Source organism: Protopterus annectens, chromosome 3.part1 (genome assembly GCF_019279795.1).
Source record: "Protopterus annectens isolate FY-2018-M chromosome 3.part1, PAN1.0, whole genome shotgun sequence".
NCBI lineage: Eukaryota > Metazoa > Chordata > Ceratodontiformes > Protopteridae > Protopterus > Protopterus annectens.
Window position 1 is genome coordinate 1,333,549,651 of NC_056732.1, and position 24,089 is coordinate 1,333,573,739.

A 24,089-nucleotide genomic window follows, 5' to 3' on the forward strand; every position below is an offset into this window, starting at 1 on the left:
ATTGAAATGGATTACAAAGGTAAACAGAAAATGAATAAAATCGGGTGGGTTTGCCAATAATTTTTGAACAGGGTAGACAAAGCTTTAGGATGCAATGCAAAGAACGAACAGAAAAAAAATTCCATCTGCTGATATAGTAAGCTGAAATAGCAGAAGTAACGTAAGCACTTGAAGCACAGTCCTACAGAAATGTTATTTTCTTTTTACATGGATCATCATGACTGAGTCAGAATAACACAAGGTTTCACCTATAATACTTCCCATCAGGTTTCCTTGCTCTTAAAAAAAGCTTACATTGATGAAAAAAGAAGTTATGCACTCACCATAAAGTTCCATCTGTGTTGTCCATTTTCATTCTTCCTGAACAAGTGGGTTCGGATCTGACCCTTGGATCCAATTCAACTGCTTTTTACAGCTTGTGGATACTGGAAATTCTCAAGCTCCTTCCTTACCCACAATGCTCTACTTCCTTACCATACATCAGATCTTGTTTGCTGATCATTTTTTAGAGACTTAGAAATAACCATAATATGAGAAGCCAATATCTGGAGCTGAAAGACAGGAATTAGAAGTTATGTCCTTACCATAACGTTCCATGTGGAGTGTTCATCTCGCCTTTGTTCTTACACCTGGGTTCGGAGCCGATCCTCGGCTCCGTGTCGGCCGCTTGGCAAGCTCTGCATCGAGAAGAAGCTCGAGACCAACCTAACTCCCACAATCCCCCTCTGCCTTTACCTCAGATCTAGTTTGCAAGCAAACCAGAAGTCAACAGAGAGAGTAACACATTCATGCCAAAAACAACATAACTGAAAGAAACACCTATACATATATATATATATACATATATACACAACTACTGCGTAATGCAGAAGCAGGAGAAACCAAACCAGACACCAAACTGGACGTTCTTCCTGAGGGTGGGAGGGTGGGAATGTAAAAACAAAGGCGAGATGAACACTCCACATGGAACGTTATGGTAAGGACATAACTTCTAAATGTGAGAGTGTTCAATCTCGCCGTTTGTTCTTACACCTGGGTAGCGTCCCTAGCTCCATGTTCCTGAGGAACTCACGGGAGAACGTTCTTGAGCACAGTGGAACCAAAGGTTGCCCTGTCCCTAGAAACCCTGTCTACCTTGTAATGAGAAATGAATGTATGTGGTTTAGACCAAGTGGCAGCTGCACAAATAGTGTCTAATGGTAAGCGAGCTGCATGAGCCAGGGATGTAGATACTGATCTTGTAGAGTGCCCCTTGGGTTTGACAGGTAAAGTTTGTTCCGAAGTAGCATAAACAAATATAATGCAATTAGTTAGCCATTTGGAAAGGGTTCGTTTAGTAACTGCTATACCATTCCTGCTGTCTGCAAAGGCTACAAAAAGTTGATCTGTTTTCCTGTGATCCTTTGTTCTATCCAGGTAAAATCGAAGTTGTCTATGAACATCCAACTTGTGTAACATATACTCCAACTTATTGGAGTGGTTTTTGAAAAAGGTAGGGAGCTCAATGGATTGATTAATGTGATTAACGGAGCAAACTTTGGGGAGAAAGGATGGATTAGTGCGAAGAGATACTCTGTCAGAGTGAAAGATCAAATAAGGGTGTTTAATAGAAAGAGCCTGAAGCTCTGACACCCGTCTAGCCGATGTAATGGCCACCAAAAAGAGGGTCTTCCATGACAAATATTTCAATGGACAAGAAGAGGCTGGTTCAAACGGTGGTAGCATCAATTTAGATAATAAAAGGTTCAGATTCCAAGGTGATGTAGGAGTTCTAACTGGTGGTCTAATATGGAAAGATCCTTTCAGAAAGGCCTTACAAAGTCTGTGAGCCATAATAGGAGCCCCACATTCTTCCACATGAAAGTTGGAAATGGCAGCCAATTGCACTCTCAAAGTGGCAGGAGAAGCTCCTTGGTGGAACAATTCGGTTAAAAACTCCAAGATCTTATTTAAGGGAGCTATAACAGGGTCCAATTGCTGTGTATTTGCCCAGTAAACAAAACGCTTCCATTTACTAGTGTAAGTCTTTGTAGTGGAAGCTTTATGAGAAGCCACTAGTATATTCTGAACTGCAGGTGAAAGAAGATCAGACCTGGCTAAGTAGGGAAGCGGAGCAGCCAAGCTGCTAGTTGGAGTGACAGTAGCGAGGGGTGGGGAGCCCCTGACGAGTGGGTCAGTAGATCTGGCTCCGGGTCCAGGATCCAGGGTTTCTGAATGCGGTGTGCCAGAAGAAAGGGAAACCAGAATTGACGAGGCCAGAATGGAGCAATGAGGATAATCATCCTTTGTAGGTTGTTGGCTTTCTGCAGAAACTGTGCAATCAGGGGAAAGGGAGGAAAAGCGTACAGGTGACCCGGGGGCCAATAGTGAACCAGAGCGTCCCTGGGGACTTCCCCTGGAGGGGGTAATAGGGCAAAATAGCTTCTGCATTTGGCGTTCATTGGAGACGCAAAAAGATCGCAGGAAGGCTGGCCCCATTTGCGAAAAATCTCCTTCGCAACTGACTGTTTGAGGGACCACTCGTGAGGCAACAGGATTGCTCTGCTCAACCTGTCGGCTATGACGTTGGATGACCACGGGATGTGCGTTGCAATCAGAAAGCGACCCGTGGACTCCGCCCATTGCCAGATTCTCATGGCCTCTCTGCATAGCTGATAAGACTTGGTTCCCCCTTGTTTGTTTATGTACCAGACTACGGACATGTTGTCCGTCTGAACTGCAATAGTCCCTAGAGGAAGAAGGGGAGCAAAGTGTTGCAACGCTAGAAACACTGCCCTCAACTCTAGAACATTGATGTGCAGATTGTACTCTAAATTGGTCCATTCGCCTTGGACTGTCTGTCCCTGAAAGATGCCCCCCCACCCTATCAGGGAAGCGTCTGTGGTCACCGTAGCTGTCGTGGGTAGCACAAATGGTCTTCCGCTGGAAAGATTGCAAGTCCGGAGCCACCAGGCTAGGTGTGATTTGCATGTGTTTGTGATTAGAATTTCGTGTGTCAGAGGTAGCTGTTGGAACGACCATTGTGCAAACAGTAGCCATTGTAGAACTCTCATGTGCAGTCTTCCCAATGGTATCGCAATGAGAGAAGCTGCCATGAGACCCAAAACCTTCAGAACCAGTTTTGCTGGGGATTTTCTGGATGACAGAAGAAGAGATATGTGGCTTTGTAGTGAGGCTATCCTTTCTGGAGGAAGTCTTAGAATTAAACGATGCGTATCCAATTCTGCTCCTATGAATGAGATATGCTGTGATGGCTGTAGTAAAGATTTTTCGAAATTTATGGAAATTCCGAGATGAACACAAAGCTGCAGTGTGTAATCCCTGGCCTGAATCAGTTGACGCTGGGTGGTGGCAGAAAGGAGCCAGTTGTCCAGATACGGAAACACCTGGAATCCCAGGCGTCTCAAGTGAGACGCTACCACTGCCATGCATTTGGTGAAAACCCTGGGGGCTGAGGTCAGACCAAAGGGCAGGGCTCGAAACTGAAAGTGGCTGACTCCCAGCTGGAAGTGCAAGTGATCCCTGGACGCCCTGGCCATTTTGATGTGGTAGTATGCGTCCTTCAGATCTATTGAGCACATCCAGTCGTCCTTTTGTAAAAATGGAAGGATCGATTGAAGCGTGACCATCTGGAACTTTTCTTTCTTGACGCAGGTATTGAGATTGCTTAGGTCCAGAATCGGCCTCCAGTCCCCTGTCTTTTTTGGAACTAAAAAGAACCTTGAGTAAGTTCCGAATCCTCTTTGGTCCGCTGGGACTGGTTGGATTACTCTTTTTTCTAGCAGCTTTGAAATTTCTATAGCTGCAAGGTCTCGCAGATGGGGCGGCACATCTGGGAGTCTTTTCTTCGGAATTGGGGGCAATAGGAAGGGTATTCTGTAGCCTCTGGTAACAACGCTTTTTACCCAATTGTCTGATGTAAGATTTTGCCAGGCCTGAGGGTATAAAGCTAAGCGACCCCCGACTGCCTCCAGAGCAGGACAGTCAGGCCTCCTCTCAGGAGTGCTGGAAAGGTTTCCCAGGGGGGGTATCCCTGTCACCTTGGTTTTGCGGACCCCCTCTGCCGCCAGGGCAGCGTCTTCCACCTCTGCCCCCTCCTCTGCCCCCTCCTCTGCCTCTAGAGGGGGCATCACCCTGTGTGCCTGGGAAAGAGCCTTTTCCACCACGTTGCCCTTTGGGGTACGGTCTGGATGGGGTGGAAAAACGGACTCCGACAGCAGACAGAGTCTTTCCCTCTTGCTCACACCAGGTAAGGGTCCCCTTTACTTTGGGGCCAAAGAGAGTGGCACCATCAAATGGGGCGTTAGTAAAGGAAGACTTGAAGGCTTCCGCAAATGAACATAAGCACATCCACATCTACGAAGAGCAATCGCTGAAGCTGCTGCCCTACTCGATCCTTCAGCTGCGTATGAGATCAGCCTCATGGACGAGTTTGCAATAGATGGTATTGAGATGTGCTGTAACCTTTTCTGAAACAGCAGCATCTGTAGTACCCTGGAGGGTATCTCCCAACTCTTTGATTAGATCCTCTGTAGCCGTGTGAAGTGGGTCAAATAGTTCAGGGATCGCAGAAAAAGCCACTGAACTAAAATGCGCTTCCCATACCTGTACATAGTCCTAGAATCTCTGTTAGGCGGATGGACAGATGAGGAAGATTCAGACATCTCCTTTTCGTGGGCCGCTGCCACCACCATAGCCCACTGGCACTCCCTTTGTCAGATAAGCCTTATCCTGAGGGGCAGTAATATATTTGTTAGGCTTTCTAGGACTGGCTCCACCGTGTCAGGCGTCTCCCACGCCTTCGAGCAATCAGCTCCATCAACTCATCGAAGGGTGGAGTGACCCAGGAGGAGGAAGGGCGAGCACCAAATGCCTTCAGCAAGACTGACTCATCCTCAGAAGGGGGAAGGGATTGCCAATCACCTCTCTGCTTTAGGATCTCCAGGATGTCAGAAAAAGAGACATTCTCTGAGGGTGACTTTGGGGACCCTTCTGACTCATCCAAGTCAGTGTCCGATGTCAATGATTCTTGTGGAGAATCTAAGTGTCTCCTCTTACACAATCTTTTCCTCGGAACTTCCTCGGGGGGGGCATCCGAAGAAGCCTCCGAGGAAGAGGGGGCACCCTCCAGGGGTGGCTGAGACACAGGTGCTCGACGCTTAGATGTAGCCGTGGGTGCAGAGGAGGATAACGGTCCTTTATGGGAAGGAGAAGCTGTTTCTGCTGATGTGGTTGTCTGAGTAGACAACACCTTCCTCATGAGGTCGAAGGCCCCCGGGTCCCGAGTCGAGGTATCTCCCGGTTCCGAGGAAATCGGAAGAATCCCCGAGACAGGCACCGAAGGCATCGACCCCGAGGACGGAGCCGAGTCGATCCGAGCCGAGGCCCCGAGCGGGAGCGTCGGAACTGAAACATCGGTCCGACTCTCAGTCCCGGATCCAAGGATGGATCTTCGGCTCCGAGACTCCGGTACCGGTTCCGACGGAGTCGAGGTGAACGGAGCCGACCGAGAGAAAGACGGTTCTGGCACCGAGGGCTCCACAATCACCAGATCAGCCTCTCCCGGCTCCGAAGACTGGATAGGTTTCGGAGGAGGAACAGGTGGAGTTAAGGGAAGGCCTTCGAGTCTCGACACCAACTGGGAGGAGACAGAGATGAGCTTGGATAAGGCCGTATTCTCCATTAATTTCTGCACCACGCGGTCTACATCTGTGTCGGAGAGGGGCCTGGAAGAGCGCGTCGAAGGAATCGAAGACGGAGCCGACCTCAACAGTGCCGGGGGAGGGAGCTCTGTCACCGGTTCCAAGACTCGAGGCTCGGAAAATAGAAGTTATGTTCTTACCATAACGTTCCATGTTAGTTGTCTTCTTCTCGCCTTCTTCTTGCTGGATGGGTTCGGAGCCGACCTCGGCCACTGCCACTCTAAAGCTCGAGAGTTGGTTCCACCGGCTCGAGGCTCCCCTTATATCCCACAATGCTAGGCGAGAGTTACCTCAGATCTCGTTTGTAAGCTAACCCCAGCTTATAACAGAAAAAGTATAACTGTAAAAAACAGAATCCACCTCTAACAACAGGAAGAAGAAGGGTGACCTACATCCTGAAACAAGAAATATGCATAATAGCATATAGTTAAGAAAGAGGTGGTAGAAAGAGAGGTCACGATCACAACTCCTCTAGGTCTGTCCAGGCCAGGGGAAGGAGGGTGGGGCGCAAGAAGAAGGCGAGAAGAAGACAACTAACATGGAACGCTATGGTAAGAACATAACTTCTATATGTTGTTGTCTATCTCGCCTTCATTCTTGCTGGATGGGACCGCGTCCCTAGCACCTTGTCCCGGTGGCCTAACGGAACAGACTCCTGAGAACAGTGGAACCAAAATTAGCTCTATGCCTAGAAGCTAAATCCAACTTATAATGGGAAATAAAAGTGTGAGGAGTAACCCAAGTAGCAGCTGCACAAATGGTGTCAATAGGCAGTCTGTCTTGAAGGTTAGAGAAGTAGCCAAAGCTCTGGTGGAATGGGCTTTAGGCTTATTAGGCAGTTTTGGTGTCTAATCTCATAAACAAGGGTAATCAGAGATGTTAGCCATCTGGATAAAGATACCTTTGAAACTGGAAGTCCCTTTCTGCTTTCCGCATAGGAGACAAACAGCTGATCAGATTTTCTGAATTGTTTCGTCCTGTCCAAGTAGTACCTTAATTGACGATGAACATCCAGACAGTGTAATTTTTGTTCAGACCTATTTGAATACTCCGGAAAAAAGACAGGGAGGTCAATGCATTGGTTTAGATTTGATGTTGAAACCACCTTAGGCAAAAGGACGGATAGTTCGTAAGGAAACTCTGTCCTTATGGAACACAAGGTAAGGAGAACGACAACTGAGTGCTTGAAGTTCTGAAATTCTTCTAGCTGATGTGATAGCCACCAGAAAGAGAGTTTTCCATGATAATAACTTTAAGGAACATGAAGCTGCAGGTTCGAAAGGGGAAAGAATCAAAGAAGCAAGAACTAAATTTAGGTCCCAAGGAGAAGGAGGATTTCTTACAGGAGGTCTGAGAAGAAAAACTCCTTTCAAAAAGGCTTTGCAGAGTTTGTGGGACATTAGGGCGGATTCAGAAATACCCACATGGAAATTAGAAATAGCTGCCAATTGAACCTTAAGAGTAGATGGAGATGAACCTGCATGGAAGAGTTCAGCAAGAAAATCAAGGACTAGTTGATGGAAGCGTGAAAGGATCTATGTCCTTTCCTTGTGCCCAATATGAAAAGCGCTTCCACTTACTCAAATAAATCTTCGAGTGGAAGATTTATGGGAAGCTATCAAAATATCTCTAACAGAGTGAGATAATTGAGGAAGCCTGGCTACGGTTGGAAGTGGAGGAACCAAGCAGTGAGGTTCAGAGAGGGGAGGGAGCGATGAAACTGACCCGACTGATGGATCAAAAGATCTGGAACTAGGTCCAGATTCCACGGTCGCCCAAAAGAAATCGATGCAGAAAGGGGAACCACACTTGTTGAGGCCAGTAAGGAGCAATGAGGATCAATGAGGCCTTCTGAGCGATAGCTTTCTGTATTACTTGAGAGATCAGTGGGAAAGGAGGAAATGCATACAGAAGTCCCCGGGCCAAACTTGACTAGCGCCCTGCTGGGTTGGCCTGGTAAAGGAAATAGAGTGAAGTATTCTCTGCACTTGCTGTTTTGGGGAGTAGCAAAAAGATCGCAGCAAGGCTGACCCCACTTGAGAAAAATCTCTCTCACTACAGAGTCTTTCAGAGACCACTCGTGAGGCATGAGAATAGCTCTGCTCAACTTGTCCGCAATGTGATTGGACTTCCCGGCGATGTGCGTTGCTATCAGAAAACGCTGAGAAGAAATCGCCCATTGCCACAGTCTGAGTGCTTCTACACAGGGGTATGATCTGGTTCCACCTTGTTTGTTGATGTACCACACTACAGACATATTGTCTGTCTGGATTGCAATCGCTCCCAAGGGAAGAGAGTGTTGAAGGGCTTGCAACGCTAAAAGCACTGCTCTCATCTCCAGAACATTTATGTGCAAGTGGCATTCGCTTGGCTGCCATGTGCCCTGGACTGTCCTGCCCTGATAATGCCCCCACCCGATCAGGGAGGCATCCGCTGTCAGAGTAGCAACCGGAGGAGGTGGAACAAATGGTCTCCCCAACAGGAGCTGGGGAAGACATCCACCACATGAGATGCTTTTGCACGCTATGCGATCATAATGGTGTGAGACATTGGAAGTTCCTGGTATGACCATTGAGAAAAGAGCATCCACTGAAGGATCCGCATGTGGTATCTGGCCAATGGAAGGAGGGTATGGCGTCTGCCATGATTCCCAACACCTTTAGAACTAACCTGGCTTTGGCTCTGTTGTTGTTGAGAAGTAGTGATACCAATTTTTGAATGTCTGATATCCTTTGGTTCGTTAGTGTTGCAGACATGTTTACAGTATCTAAATTTGTGCCTATGTAGGTAATAGTACGACAAGGCGACAAAACAGACTTTTCGCAATTTATTGAGATACCCAGTTTTTGACAGACGCCAAAAGTGTAATCTCTGGCCATCAGAAGGAGATGCTTGGTGGGAGCTGTGAGGAGCCAGTCGTCCAAATATGGAAACACCTGGAATCCTTGTCGTCTCAGGTGAGAAGCTACCACTGCCATGCATTTGGTAAACACCGGGGCAGTGGTGAGACCAAAGGGCAGGGCCCTGAATTGAAAATGACTGGTTCCCAGCCTGAAGCGGAGGAATCTTCTGGAGCGTCTGTTCATCTTTATGTGATAGTACGCGTCCTGAAGGTCTATAGAGCACATCCAGTTTCCTTTTCCCAATAGGGGAAGAATGGATTGCAGCGTGACCATCCGAAATCTTGTTTTCTTGACCGATCTGTTCAAGATACTGAGATCCAAAATTGGTCTCCAGTCCCCTGTTTTCTTTGGAACTAAAAAGAACCTTGAGTAGATTCCGGATCCTAGTTGGTCTGCTGGCACTGGCTGAATAGCTCTTTTTGCAAGCAGTTTTGAAATTTCCAAGGCTGCTATATCCCTTTGTGCGGGTGGGGCATCTGGACGGGATGTTTTTGACTCATTTGGAAAACGAAGAAAGGGAATAGAATAACCTTCGAAATGATGGACTGTACCCATTTGTCTTGTGTCAAGGATAGCCAGGCTTCTGGGTACAGTGACAATCTTCCCCCGACTGCCTCCGAAGATGGGCAGTCGGGCAACACCTCAGGGATGCTGAAAGGGCTTATCGGAGGACGTTTCTCGACTGCCCTGGTTCTGCGGACCCCCTCTGCCTCTAGGGCGACGTCTACCATTGTTGTTCCCCCCTCTGCCTCTGGCGGGGAACCGACTCTGTGCGTCAGGCGAAGTCCCTTGGGATTGTTTACGGAATTAGAAGTTATGTACTCACCATAACGTTCCATCTGAGTAGGTGTATTCATTTGTCTGCAACCTGTGGGTTATGGATCCGATATCGGATCCGAACCGGCATGGTTTTCCAGCTATGGATCCAAGCTCTCAGCTCCTCCCCTCACCCATAATGCCCTGCTCTACCCTCATGACCTCAGATCGAGTTTGCCAAAGCAACAATACCCTAAAAAGGGTAACAAGGAATATGCAGGAAACTGAAAGGCCAGGGGGATAGGAGGGAGGATGGTTGCAGACAATGAATACACCTACTCAGATGGAACGTTATGGTGAGTACATAACTTCTAAATCTGAAGTAGGATATTCATTTGTCTGCAACCTGTGGGACAGAGTCCCCAGCTACCTGAATCTTGGGCGCCATCATGGAAGGATATTCCGAGCACCGCTGAGCCAAAGGATGCTCTACCCCTAGATGCAAGATCCAACTTATAGTGAGAAATAAATGTATGAGATGAAGCCCACGTGGCTGCTGCACAAATATCATCTAGAGGAATCCTAGCCTTGAAGGCTGCCGAGGTAGATACTGACCGGGTTGAATGGGCATGAACACTTCGCGGGCCTTCCTGACGCTTGATAAGCCAATAAAATGCACTGTGAAATCCAGCGGGACAGAGAAACTTTAGAAATTGGCTTGCCCAAATTGAATTTTGCAAAGGAAATAAACAGCTGGTCGGATTGCCTATGACCATCTGTCCTGTTAAGATAAAATCTAAGTTGCCTGTGAACATCTAGTGAGTGTAGCTTATATTCACCTTTGTTTTCATACTTAGGGAAGAAAACAGGGAGGTTAATGGATTGATTGATGTTTGCTTCAGAAGCGATTTTCGAAGGAAGGACGGTTGGTCCTGAGGGAGACACGGTCCGGATGAAATACCAAGTAAGGAGGTTTAGCTGATAAAGCTTGAAGTTCAGAAACTCTCTTGGCTGATGTAATGGCTACCAAAAAGGCTGTCTTGTAGGACAAGAATTTGAGATCCACCGTAGCAGCTGGCTCAAAAGGGGAGCGGTCAAGGCCTGTAGGACCAAAGAAAGGTCCCAAGGAGGAACTGCTTGCTTTATAGGGGCCTGAGAAGGAAAGTACCTTTAAGAAATGTTTTGCACAATTTGGCTGACATAAGAGGATTAGACTCTTGACCAATGTGATAGTGAGAAATTGCCGCCAGTTGAACTTTGACTGTGGAACTGCTGGCACCATCATTAAAGAGAGAGGTTAGAAAATCAAGCACTACAGGGAGAGGAACCGTGAAGGGATTTAGGCCTTGCCGCCCGCCCACACAGAGAAACGTTTCCATTTGCTTCGTAAACCTTTCTAGTGGATGGTTTATGAGCCGCCACCAAAATAGCCTTTACCGTGAAGAAATACCGAGTCCTTATCAATAGTGGAACTGGAGCAGCCAAGCGGTCAGCTTCAGGTTGTCCAGGTTCGGAGGAGGAATGCAGGATGGATGGGATATCAGATCCGAATGGGATCTAGAATCCAAGGAGGATTCACCGAGTGAGACCTTAGGAAGGGGAACCAGATCTGTCGAGGCCAGAATGGAGCAATGAGAATCATTCTGCAACCCACCCGAGAGGCTTTCTGAAGAACTTGCAGCATCAGAGGCAAGGGTGGATAGGCATACAGAAGACCGGGTGGCCAAGCATGCACCAGAGCGTCTCTTGGGGTACCTCCGGGAGGAGGTATTAGAGCCGAAAAACTGTCGACTTGGTGTTTGAGGGAGAAGCAAAGAGATCGCATGAAGGGGTTCCCCACCGTCTGCGAATATGCGCCCGCTACTTGACAATTGAGAGACCACTCGTAAGGGGTGAGAATGGTGCGACTGAGCTTGTCCGCTAGGATGTTGGACCGACCGAATGCGCTGCTATGAGAAAGCGATTGGTGGAGATTGCCCATTCCCAAACTCTCATGGCCTCTCGACAAAGAGGGTAAGACCTTGTTCCCCTTGCTTGTTGATGTACCAGACAACAGACATATTGTCCGATTGAATCGCAATTGTTCCCAAGGGAAGAAAGTCCTGAAGTGCTAGCAACGCTAAGAGCACTGCTCTCATCTCTAGAACATTGATATGCAGTAAGGTCTCTGAATCGCTCCACGTGCCTTGGACTGTCCGGCCCAAGTGCCCCCCCCACCCGAGGCGGGAGGCGTCCGTGGTCACCGTGGCGAGAGGGGGAGAAGCACAAAATGGGCGACCCTCGTGGAGGTCCGGGGAGTGGAGCCACCACAAGAGGGACCGCTGGCAAGCCTTGCTGATCGCTATGGGATGATGCATGGGGAGAGCAGGTATGACCACTGTACTAAGAGCGACCACTGTAGAATGCGCATATTGAGCCTGGCAAGAGGAAGAAGTGCTATAGCCGAAGCCATGGACCCTAGAGCCCTCAGGACCAACTCCGCTGGAGCAGAACTTGAATGGAGAATGGCCCGCACCTGGAGCTGCAGATTTAGAACTCTGTCCGCAGTGAGGAAGGCTCAGAACTCCTTGTGTCTAGTCTGGCCCCTATGAAATCTAAGAGCTGTGTGGGCCAGGTTGGACTTTTGTATTTATTGTGATGCCCAGAAATGGAGCAAGATGGAGAAAGGAGTCTCGCCAAGAGAAGTAGATGCCTTGTTGGGGCGGTAAGGAGCCAGTCGTCCAGGTAGGGAAAGACCTGCACCCCCTGAAGCCTCAGGTGGGCCGCTACCACTGCTAGTACTTTGGTAAACACCCTGGGGGCTGTGGTGAGACCAAAGGGAAGGACCCAGAACTGGTAGTGACTGGCTCCCAGCCGGAAGCGGAGAAACCTCCTGGAGCGCCTGTCCATCAGGATGTGGTAGTACGCGTCCTTGAGATCTATCGAGCACATCCAGTGATTTTCTCCCAGAAGGGGGAGAATAGATTGCAGAGTGACCATTCGAAATTTTTCTTTGGGGACTGCCAGATTCAAGAGAGAGAGGTCTAGGATTGGTCTTAGTTCCCCCGTCTTTTTTGGCACTAAAAAGAATCTGGAGTAGAACCCTGATCCGATCTGGTCTGGGGGAACGGGCTGGATGGCTCTTTTCTTTAGCAGATGGCCAATTTCTGCCAAAGCGGCCTCCCGTTGACCGGGTGGAACGTCTGGGAGGGACTTCAACTTTGGGAGGTGAAGGAAAGGAATGCGATATCCCCTGGATATGATTTGGAGAACCCAGCGGTCCGATGTTATGGACTCCATGCCGCTAGGTGCCCCGAAACATGTCCCCCGACTGCCTCCAGAGTAGCGCCGTCGGGCCACCCCCCAGGGTTGCTGCGCGGGCCCCTCAGAGAAAGGTTCCCTGGACCCGAAGTTTCTGGGAGCCCCTCTGCCTCTAGGGCGTCCTCCCTGTCCTCCTCTGCCACGGAAGGACTGGTTGTCCGAGCAGGCTGGGACTGCTGCGACTTCCGGAACCACATCTTCTTCTGACCCTTTTGGTTCCTAGAATAGGGCCTCTGGGGTGCAGAGAAGCGGATTCGGCCGGCAGACAGCGTCTTCCGCCCTTCTCGCCTGGGTCAACGCTCGCGAACGGTCTTGCCAAACAGAGTAGAACCATCAAAGGGGCGTCGCAAACGACGCCTTGAAGGGCTCAGAAAATCGCAGTGACGGAGCCAGGCCTGACGCCTAGTGACCAGTCCTGTCCTCAAGAGCTCTAGCGGCCCTCCGCTGTATGGGAGAGTAGCCGCATAGAAGTATTTGTGACTGACCTAAGAGTGGCCATTTTGGTGGAGTGCAGAACTCTGTCCTCCTCCGAAATGGACTCAGGGGATGCAGCGTATTCTTAATAAGATCTCGCTGCATCCGAATAACATGTGCCAAATAGTTCAGCCCTTACCGAGAAGGTCGCGAACTGAACATCCGCTTCCCCAAGCGGTCCATCATCCGAGACTCCTTGCTCGGTGGGTGGACTGAGGACTCTCCTGAGCCAGTTCCCTCTTTGTGGCCGCCGCCATCAACATGGCATCTACAGGAGGCCCCTTACTCCAATGGGTCCTGTCGGGCGGGCTAAGGATCCTATCCGGTCTTTTTGGGAATTGGCTCCACGGTGTCCGGTTCCTTCCACGCCCTGGTGGTAATAAGGTCCACCAGGGGTCGGCAGGGGGACACCCAAGAGGTAGACGGGCCTGCTTCGAATGCCTCCAAGAACACGGACTCGTCCGAGGAAGACTTGGGGCAGACCACCCCCTAATACGGAGTATTTCCATGATGTCTCCGAAGGAGACATCCTCGGGGTGACCGTGGGGAGCCTTCCCTTCCTCCAAGTCCGTGTCTTCAGTGAGAGACTCGGGGAGTCAATGTGCCTCCTTTGCACGTATGCTAGGGGCCTCCTCTGGGGGCTGTCAGAGGAGTCCTCACAAGCAGCAATTTGCTCCATGGGAGCAATTTGGGGCACAGAGACGGGCTGTCCCAGGGGCCGGATGGTGGAAGCCTGGCCCAGCGCAGAGGGAGCGGGGACGGAAGCAAGTGCCGGGGTCCGGAGACCCTCACCAGAGCCCTCTCCACTACATCAAAAGCCGGGAGCCGACCTCGACCAAAGGATCCGACAATCGCCCTCGGATCCGAAGAGTGGATCGAGCCGGCGAAGCACCGGATCCGGGACAGTGCGCTCCGACACAGACGGCGCAGAAGGAGCACTGATCCCCGGATCCGCTCGGATCCAGGCTCCGAGATCGGGTCCGACGCACTCGAGGGCAGGGTCGGATCCGGTACCAAGTACTATCGGCTCCGACCTCCCCGCCCGGCTGCTCGGCTCCAGTTGCTCGAACCCGGATAGCGGGTCGGAGAAGGAGCAATAGGCTTAAAAGGGTGTTGAGCTCCCGAGGGGGAGGCAAGAGCACTCCCATCTGCATCTGGGCCTGGATGAACCTTCTCATCATCCGTCCAGATCAGCATCAGAAAGGCTATGGGTAGATCTGCGAGGCTACCGAGGTAGGCCTGGAATGCCTCCTCGATAGCCTCGATGGAGATCGGTCTCCTCCTCCTCAGGACCCGTGAGAAGCACACAGGGGACCGGAGCCGAGAAGGAGGAGACCCGAACCGCCAACGGAGCCGGGGAGAAGCCGCTTGGCTGGCGGGGCCGAAACAGAGGTCTCGCCCGCCGCAGGTGCTTCTCCCTCCGGTCCTTTAGCTGCATCCCTCTCCTCTCCAGAAGCGGGAGTTTGAGTCCCAGGAGCAGGAGGGGGTGCCACAGGGGAACAACTGCAGCCGCAGGAGTCTCGAAGCGAGCGGAGGCGGGCCGAGTCCGGTAAAGACCCGCCAAGACCAGCTTGGACCTCCGCTCCCTCAGTGCCCTGGGGTTGAACCCTGCACAAATGGAACAACCAGATGTGAGGTGTTCAACCCCAAGACACTTAACACACCGAGTGTGGCCATCAGCCGGTGAGAGCTTATGGCCACACTCGAGCATTTCAAAATATAGATTTAGGCTGTTCAGCCATAATCTATAAAACCTAAAGTTACAGAAAGTAACTTAAACAACAAAAAAAGCACACAGGCCTACACACACACTCCACGACAGCGAGGGAGGGAATAAAAATTATTACTGTAACTTAAAATAAACTTAAAACAGTCTATATTAAAGGGAAACCTACTACTTTCACACAAATTCAGTTAAAGAAACAAAAAATTCTCTGTTTTTAAACAAGAAAATAGTCCACTTAGCTGAGAGCTATGTATCCACATCCAGTTACCAGCGCGGCAAACAAGATCTGAGGTCATGAGGGTAGAGCAGGGCATTATGGGTGAGGGGAGGAGCTGAGAGCTTGGATCCATAGCTGGAAAACCATGCCGGTTCGGATCCGATATCGGATCCATAACCCACAGGTTGCAGACAAATGAATATCCTACTTCAGATCCACATCTTTCCCCCCTTCTGGCCTTTGGGGTAAGGCCTAGAAGGAGTAGAAAAACGGACTCCGACGGCAGAAAGGGTCTTGCCATCAGTCTCGCACCTAGTCAGGGTTTCTTTCACTTGTGGACCAAAAAGAGATGATCCATCAAAAGGGGAGTTCGTGAAAGACGTCTTGAAAGGTTCCGCAAAATTGCATAGCCGCATCCAGGCGTGCCTACGTAAGGCTACCCCTGTTCCTGCGGCTCTGCTCGCTCCATCGGCCGCATAAGAGAGGAGGCATGGAGGAGTTGGAAATAGAATTAGGATAGCCAGCTGCGTGTTCATTTTCTCTTGAAACCCGCAGCTGTAGGTTCTTTAGCATTTCACTCTTCTTTGATCAGGTCCCTTTGAAGACGAAAGTGAAATGGCACAGGTAATTCAGCGAACGATAGCAAATGTCGCTGAGGAGAACATCCGCCTCCCGTACCTATCCATGGACCTAGATTCCTTGTTAGGTGGATGGACAGGCACTGAAGGATCAGCCAGTTCCTTCTTTGTGGCGGCAGCTACCACCATAGCATCCACAGAGACTCCTTTTGATAAAAATTCCTTGTCTGATGGAGCTGTGATGAATTTGGAGGGTCTCCTGGGAGTGGGGTCCACTGAATCAGGAGCCGTCCATGCCTTTTAGCAACCACCTGCATGAGGGGTCAAGGGGGACACCCAGGAGGTGGAAGGACGAGAGCCAAACGCCTCAAGATACACAGATTCCTCCGAAGGGTTGAGGGCTGGCCAATTTCCCTCTGTTTAAGGATCTCCAGAATGTCTGCAAATGAGACATCTTCAGAAGGGGAACGGGGAACCTCAGAATCATCCAGATCTGTGTCCGACGTGATAGACTCAGGTGAGTCAATGTGCTTCCTCTTGCACTTCCTCTTCCGAGGGGCTCTTCTGCCAAATCAGGAGAGGCCTCGGAAGAGGATGAAATCCCAAAGGGAGCTCCTGAGGAGTTGGCTCTCTGCGGTCCGGGATGAGGGAGTGAGTCGACTTACCCAGAGGCAGCGAGGGAGGGGCTGACGGAGCCGACTGTGGAGTAGAGCCAGGCTCTAACACTCCGCATGACCTCGAAAGCACCCCTGTCAGGCAGAGCCAGAGGTCCCCGCCCGAGGAGCTAAGGACCCCGGCACCGACAGTGATGGCCCGAGGCCGATGTCGGAGCCGAACTCACCAGCTGGAAGCACCGAGGGAGAGGGGGTCGGACAAGGGTCCGATGCCACTCACCCCTCGGAGCCGGCGAGGAAGTCCGCCGAGATTCCTCCATGGAAGAAAATGGAGCCGACGACGGAGCCGAAGACAATTGTCTCGGCCGAGGTGACCACAGTCTCGGTTCCGACACGACCCGGCTCGAACTCAAGAGAGTCAAAGGAGGAAGGAGTTGATGGACGACAGGCATTTGGTGAAAACCCTGGGGCTGAGGTCAGACCAAAGGGCAGGGCTCGAAACTGAAAGTGGCTGACTCCCCAGCTGGAAGTGCAAGTGATCCCTGGACGCCCTGGCCATTTTGATGTGGTAGTATCCCTTCAGATCTATTGAGCACATCCAGTCGTCCTTTTGTAAAAATGGAAGGATCGATTGAAGCGTGACCATCTGGAACTTTTCTTTCTTGACGCAGGTATTGAGATTGCTTAGGTCCAGAATCGGCCTCCAGTCCCCTGTCTTTTTTGGAACTAAAAAGAACCTTGAGTAAGTTCCGAAAACTCTTTGGTCCGCTGGGACTGGTTGGATTACTCTTTTTTCTAGCAGCTTTGAAATTTCTATAGCTGCAAGGTCTCGCAGATGGGGCGGCACATCTGGGAGTCTTTTCTTCGGAATTGGGGGCAATAGGAAGGGTATTCTGTAGCCTCTGGTAACAACGCTTTTTACCCAATTGTCTGATGTAAGATTTTGCCAGGCCTGAGGGTATAAAGCTAAGCGACCCCCGACTGCCTCCAGAGCAGGACAGTCGAGCCTCCTCTCAGGAGTGCTGGAAAGGTTTCCCAGGGGGGGTATCCCTGTCACCTTGGTTTTGCGGACCCCCTCTGCCGCCAGGGCGGCGTCTTCCACCTCTGCCCCCTCCTCTGCCCCCAAATAGTTGGTCAAATAGTTCAGGGATCGCATAGAAAAAGCCGCTGAACTAAAAATGCGCTTCCCATACCTGTACATAGTCCTAGAATCTCTGTTAGGCGGATGGACAGATGAGGAAGATTCAGACATCTCCTTTTTCGTGGCCGCTGCCACCACCATAGCGTCCACTGGCACTCCCTTTGTCAGATAAGCCTTATCCTGAGGGGCAGTAATATATTTGTTAGGCTTTCTAGGGACTGGCTCCACCGTGTCAGGCGTCTCCCACGCCCTTCGAGCAATCAGCTCCATCAACTCATCGAAGGGTGGAGTGACCCAGGAGGAGGAAGGGCGAGCACCGAATGCCTTCAGCAAGACTGACTCATCCTCAGAAGGGGGAAGGGATTGCCAATCACCTCTCTGCTTTAGGATCTCCAGGATGTCAGAAAAAGAGACATTCTCTGAGGGTGACTTTGGGGACCCTTCTGACTCATCCAAGTCAGTGTCCGATGTCAATGATTCTTGTGGGGAATCTAAGTGTCTCCTCTTACACAATCTTTTCCTCGGAACTTCCTCGGGGGGGGGCATCCGAAGAAGCCTCCGAGGAAGAGGGGGCACCCTCCAGGGGTGGCTGAGATGCAGGTGCTCGACGCGTAGATGTAGCCGTGGGTGCAGAGGAGGATAACGGTCCTTTATGGGAAGGAGAAGCTGTTTCTGCTGATGTGGTTGTCTGAGTAGACAACACCTTCCTCATGAGGTCGAAGGCCCCGGGTCCCGAGAAGTCGAGGTATCTCCCGGTTCCGAGGAATCGGAAGAATCCCGAGACAGGCACAAGGCATCGACCCGAGGACGGAGCCGAGTCGATCCGAGCCGAGGCCCCGAGGCGGGAGCGTCAGAACTGAAACATCGGTCCGACTCTCAGTCCCGGATCCAAGGATGGATCTTCGGCCCGAGACTCCGGTACCGTTCGACGGAGTCGAGGTGAATGGAGCCGACCGAGAGAAAGACGGTTCTGGCACCGAGGGCTCCACAATCACCAGATCAGCCTCTCCGGCTCCAAGACTGGATAGGTTTCGGAGGAGGAACAGGTGGAGATAAGGGAAGGCCTTCGAGTCTCGACACCAACTGGGAGGAGACAGAGATGAGCTTGGATAAGGCCGTATTTTCCATTAATTTCTGCACCACGCGGTCTACATCTGTGTCGGAGAGGGGCCTGGAAGAGCGCGTCGAAGGAATCGAAGACGGAGCCGACCTCAACAGTGCCGGGGAGGGAGCTCTGTCACCGGTTCCAAGACTCGAGGCTCGGAAACTGACAACAGTTCAACACTCGGCCCCGAAGTCTGTGGAACCGGTGATCGAACTTTAACTGAAGAGCTCGGAGCCGATGACCTGGGCTCCAACGTCTTCGATTCCTTCGAGGATTTGGATGTCTGGTCTGATGCATCCAGAGCCTCTTGAAAAGTAGGTTTTAGAAGACCCCTATCCATAAGTTTCCTGCGCCTATCTGTCATGACCCTTCCACTGAAAGAATGACATATTGAGCAGTCTTCTTGCAGATGGAGAGGGCCAAGACAGTAGACGCAGGAACTATGATTGTCTGTGACAGACATTTTCTGTCCACATTGGCACCGTTTGAAGCCTGATTTAGCTTTTTCAGACATGTTACAAAGTCAAATCCAGTAAACAGTGAAATAGCCAGAATAATTGTCCAATCCAGTAAAACTTGTCCAATCCAGCAAAAATTTGTCAAATCCTAATAAATAGTCAAATCCAATAGTCAAATCCAGTAAAGTTAAAGGGTGGGGTAGGCCCCGAGGGAATAACTCTAATAAAGTATATAAAAACTATATACGGAACCGAGAAACCCTCGATACACTACTCACACACACACACACACACAGTCAACTTTAAGAAAAAAAATAATTAATCTTAGCTTTGAGCTGGTCCGAGCTCATCAAAAATGATGCAAACGTTGCAGCGGCAAACTAGATCTGAGGTAAAGGCAGAGGGGGATTGTGGGAGTTAGGTTGGTCTCGAGCTTCTTCTCGATGCAGAGCTTGCCAAGCAGCCGACACGGAGCCGAGGATTGGCTCCGAACCCAGGTGTAAGAACAAACGGCGAGATTGAACACTCTCACATCATTGGTTCCCGTAGTATCTTCTCATTCTTCCAGAAGACACAAACAAAATGGCAGGGGGTTGGAGAGAGGGGAGTTGAGGAGGAATGAAAATGGACATCACAGGTGGAATGTTATGGTGAGTACATAACTTCTTTATCTGTCACTGTGAATTTTCATTCATTCCTCAACAAGTGGAACAGAGTCCCCAGCTACCTAAATCCTGGGAGGACTCTAAGAAAGGATATTCCTGAGCATTGTTGAGCCGAAGGTTGCTCTTACCTTGACAGCAGATCCAATTTGTAATGAGTAATAAAGGGATGAGGATTAGCCCAAGTTGCAGCTGCACAGATATCATCCATGGAAGATCTGGATAGAAATACTGATGAAGTTGCCATGGACCTGGTTGAATCAGCCCTTAAATGCTTTGACAAAGATAAACCCAATTTATTGTACACAAAGGAAATGCAATCAGCTAACCATTTGGCTAAAGTTACTTCAGTAACCAGTTTGCCTAATTTTGATTCTGGAAAGGAGATAAATAACTGATCTGATTTTTCTTAAATGTTCTGTTCTATGCAAATAGAAACATAACCGTCTGTGAACATCCAATAAATGTATCATGTATTCTCCTTTGTTCATGAAATTTGGAAAGAAAACTGGTTGACTGATGTTGGATTCTGACACCACCTTAGGAAGGAAAGATGGGTTGGTTCGTAATGATACCATATCTTTATAGAAAATTTAATTTGGTTCATAATGATAACGTCTTTATGGAAAATTAAATAAAAGGGCTTAAGAAGAAAGGTTCCTCTTATAAAGGTATTACAGAGTTTTGAAGAAGCTAAGGAGGAATTATTTACTTGTACGTGAAAATCAGAAATGGCAGCTAGTTGTACTTTAACAGTCAAGGAGCTATCTCCTTCATTAAAAATTGCAGCCAAAATGTTTAGGTACTGATACTGAAAAGGGATGAATGTGTCATTGTTTTGCCTAAAAATCAAATCTTTTCTATTTACTTCTATAAAATTTCCTTGTAGAAACTTTGTGGGAAGACAAAAGAATGTGATGTACAGGGGAGGAGAACCTTGGGTTATCTGCCTATCAATGAAAGTGGAGAAACCATGCAGTCAACTTTAAGCCTGAAATGTCCAAGTGAATCATGCCTGTTGAGGGAGACAGGAGATCTGGGGATGGATCCGGAATCTATGGTGGGTGAGCTAGATGAAGCTAAAGAAAGAGGAACCAATCTGACGAGGCCAATATGGTGCAATGAGGATAACTTTGCTGTTCAATCTAGAACAGAGTTTCAGGAGAAACCTGGGGATTAGAGGAGTTGGGGGGTAAGTGCAGAGTAGACAGATGGCCAATTGTGGAGGAGAGTGTCTCTCGGTGATGCTCCTGGTGGGGGGATCAGGGAAAGAACCTGCTGCACTTGTTAGAGGAGATGCAAAGAGGTCGCAGCAAAGTTGGGCCCATTGACAGAATATTTTTACCACAATACTTGTGCTGAGACACCACTCGTGATGTAACAAAATGGATCTGCTCAACTTGCCTGCTATGACATCGGACATGCCTAGAATGTGCGCTGCTATCAGAAATCAGTTGGTTGAGATCACCCATTGCCACACTAGCAGAGCTTCTTGATACAGGGGGTAAGATCTGGTTCCTCCTTGTTTGTTGATGTACCATACAACTGACATATTGTCCATCTGAATCACAATAGTCCTGGAAGGGAGAGAGTCTTGGAAGACCTGCAATGCTAAGAATACTGCTCTAATTTTGAGGACATTGATATGTGTGCTGGCATCTTGGGGGTATCAGGTGCCTTGGACTATCTTTCCCAAGATGTGCCCCCCCCCACCCAATTTGGGAAGAGTCCATTGTTACTATGGCCTTGGGCTGAGGAAGAATGAAGGGGTGGCCTTGTAAAATCTGATCTGAGCAAATGCACCACAAGAGTTATTCTGATCTGGGTGGACATAGGCTAGTGCAGAATAGACCACTGAGTTGCTAGAGCCACTGAACAATTCTCATATGATATCTCACTAACAGAACCAGTACGTAGCAGTGGACATTGACCCCAAAGCTTGGAGGATCAATCAATCTGATACAGAATTTTGGATTATCTTTTTGACTTGAAATTGAATAGTCTGTACCCTTGGTATGGGAAGGGAGGTTGTTACTGGTACTGTATTGAACAAGGCTCCTATGAACTCAAATATTCGAGATGGTTCTAGCTGAGATTTGTTGCGATTGACAGTAATTCCAAGGTGGGAGCACAACTGGAGCAAATAATCTCTTGCTTTTATCAGAAGATGCCTGGTTGGAGCAGTAATGAGCCAGTCATTCAAGTACAGAAACACCTGGAATCCCTGCAGTCCCAAGTGAGCTGCTACTACTGCCATGCATTTGGTAAACATCCTGGGGGCTGTTGTGAGGCCAAAGGACAGAGACCTGAATTGGTAATGGCTGGCTCCCAGCCAGAAGCGTAGGAATCTTCTGATTGTCTATTCATTTTTATATGATAGTATGCATCCTGAAGATATATTGACCAAATCCAGTCATCCTTGTGCAGGAAAGTCAAAATGGACTGAAACATGACCATCTGGAACTTTGTGTACTGAACTGATTTGTTCAGATTGCTGAGATACAGGATTGGTCTACAGTCCCATTTTATTCGGCACTAAAAAGAATCTTGAATAAGTTCTGGACTCCTTCTGGTCTGGGGGGACCTTTTGGATGAATTTCTTTCTTGCTGCTTTCCTATTTCTACCACTGCAGCTTTTCTCTGACTGGGTGAAACAACAGGAATTTTGTTTACTGCTAAGGGGGGATGGGTATTATATAACCTCTGGATATAATCCTCTGCACCCATGTATCTTTTGTAATTTCTAGCCAGGCTTTCAGGTGCAGGCTTAAATGACCCCTGACTGTCTCCAGAGGTGGGCAATTGGAAGAATGAGAAGAAGAAGAGGCCAATGAAGGGGTCTTCGAAGATGGGAAGGAACAGGATCTAGAAACACATATCAGGTCCGAGGAAGCTGCTTCGGCTCAGGGTGTATGAGATCTGATTAAGTATATCAGTTATCAGAAGCTGACAGATCTGAGGATTTAGCCTTTGGATCTGGTTTACCTGGATCCAATCATTTAGATACCTTGAGAGCTGGTTCAGTACTGGGGTCTGAGTTCAGAATAGAGGATATGGAAAGATCTGATGGACATTTTTTAGGCTCCTTTTTCCTCTAATTTCTTGGAGGTTTGAACTCCAGATATAGATTCCGAAAAGTTCGTTGGAAGTAAACCTTTCTAAATAAGTTTATTTTTGTGGTGTATTAAGGCCCATGGATTAAAGGCCTTACACATATTGCATTACACTTTTAAATGAGACAGGTCCAAACAGTACAGACAAGAATTGTGTGCGTCAGAAAAAAAGATTTTATGGCCAAAATCTTTACACTTTTTAAATACTGAAGGTTTTCATCCATTTTGTGAAAAATACAGCACTAATAATAGAAAGGGAAAACTTTTTTAAAGGAGAGAAAGAAAGAAAGAATGAAAGAAAAACAATGGTAATTGGAGAAGTTACCATAAGGGTATCGGTTAAGAGCAAAGGAGAAAACATTGCCAACAATGGTATGCTAAATTACACTGACTAAGTGTAGGAAGGATAAGGGAGAAATATATAATATAGAATGTAATTAGAAAAGATAGATATAAATATAAATACTGTACTTAACTCACAAGGACAACACTAAACCGCGAGAGCTAACAGCGACCACGTCTGTACTTGAAGGTGGAAAATGAGATCTGGGGTATGGTAGGGAACTAAAACTAAATGCCAAGAAATGCATAATAGTATCCTCCTAGAAGTCATCCAACCCCAGTAACTATCATATTGACAACACACCCCTTAGAGTTGACCCAGAGTTGGCCCAGTTGTCAGGGACTTGGGGACACACATAGACAGTAATCTAGCCTTTTATGAGGAAATCATTCTGTGTTGCACAACTTATAAACAAAGGTATGGCATCCAGGTCCAAGGAAGTCATTGTTCCATTGTATTTGGTATTCATCAGACTTATCATTGAGTACAATGTCCCCTTTGGTATGTACCTAACCAGGCATATCCAATAAATGGAATGTCCACAGAGGTTCCTCACTAAAAGAATACAGGATGTAAGTAAAATGTCCTATGCAGACCACCTCAACACCCTACCCCTGTATTCTGTCTGGCATACAGGGCATTATCAACCCCACTCTGATGGACCTTCTGCATATGGCCAAAACAAACGGCACCCTAATTATCCATTCTAAAGACTTAAACCTTGCCTGTGATATAAATAGGACCTGCTGGAGAGGCAGGTATGTATCCCAAAGACTACCCCGTCTCTGGAACAGGCTCCCCATCCATGTGAAACAGAGTTCCTCCCTATCCCAATTCAAGTGTAACTTGCACAACTGGATGGGGAACAGGAAATTGATCCCAGGCTTGGCACCTATGCTTCTAATGGACACAAAAAGCCTGTAAATGTTTCATCTCCAGGGACCCTGCTTGTAAATGTTTCATCTCCCAAGCCCCTGCTTAAACTTATCAAGTGTAC

The 24,089-nt window shown here is 48.7% G+C and overlaps 1 protein-coding gene across 1 annotated transcript in view; it reads right to left on the minus strand.

The window, feature by feature from the left end:
- The window catches only part of MCMDC2 (minichromosome maintenance domain containing 2), a gene marked incomplete at its 5' end in the record, with an annotated part of 2,309,393 nt that overhangs the window by 2,171,377 nt on the left and 113,927 nt on the right, over positions 1-24,089 (minus strand). The window lies entirely within an intron of this gene.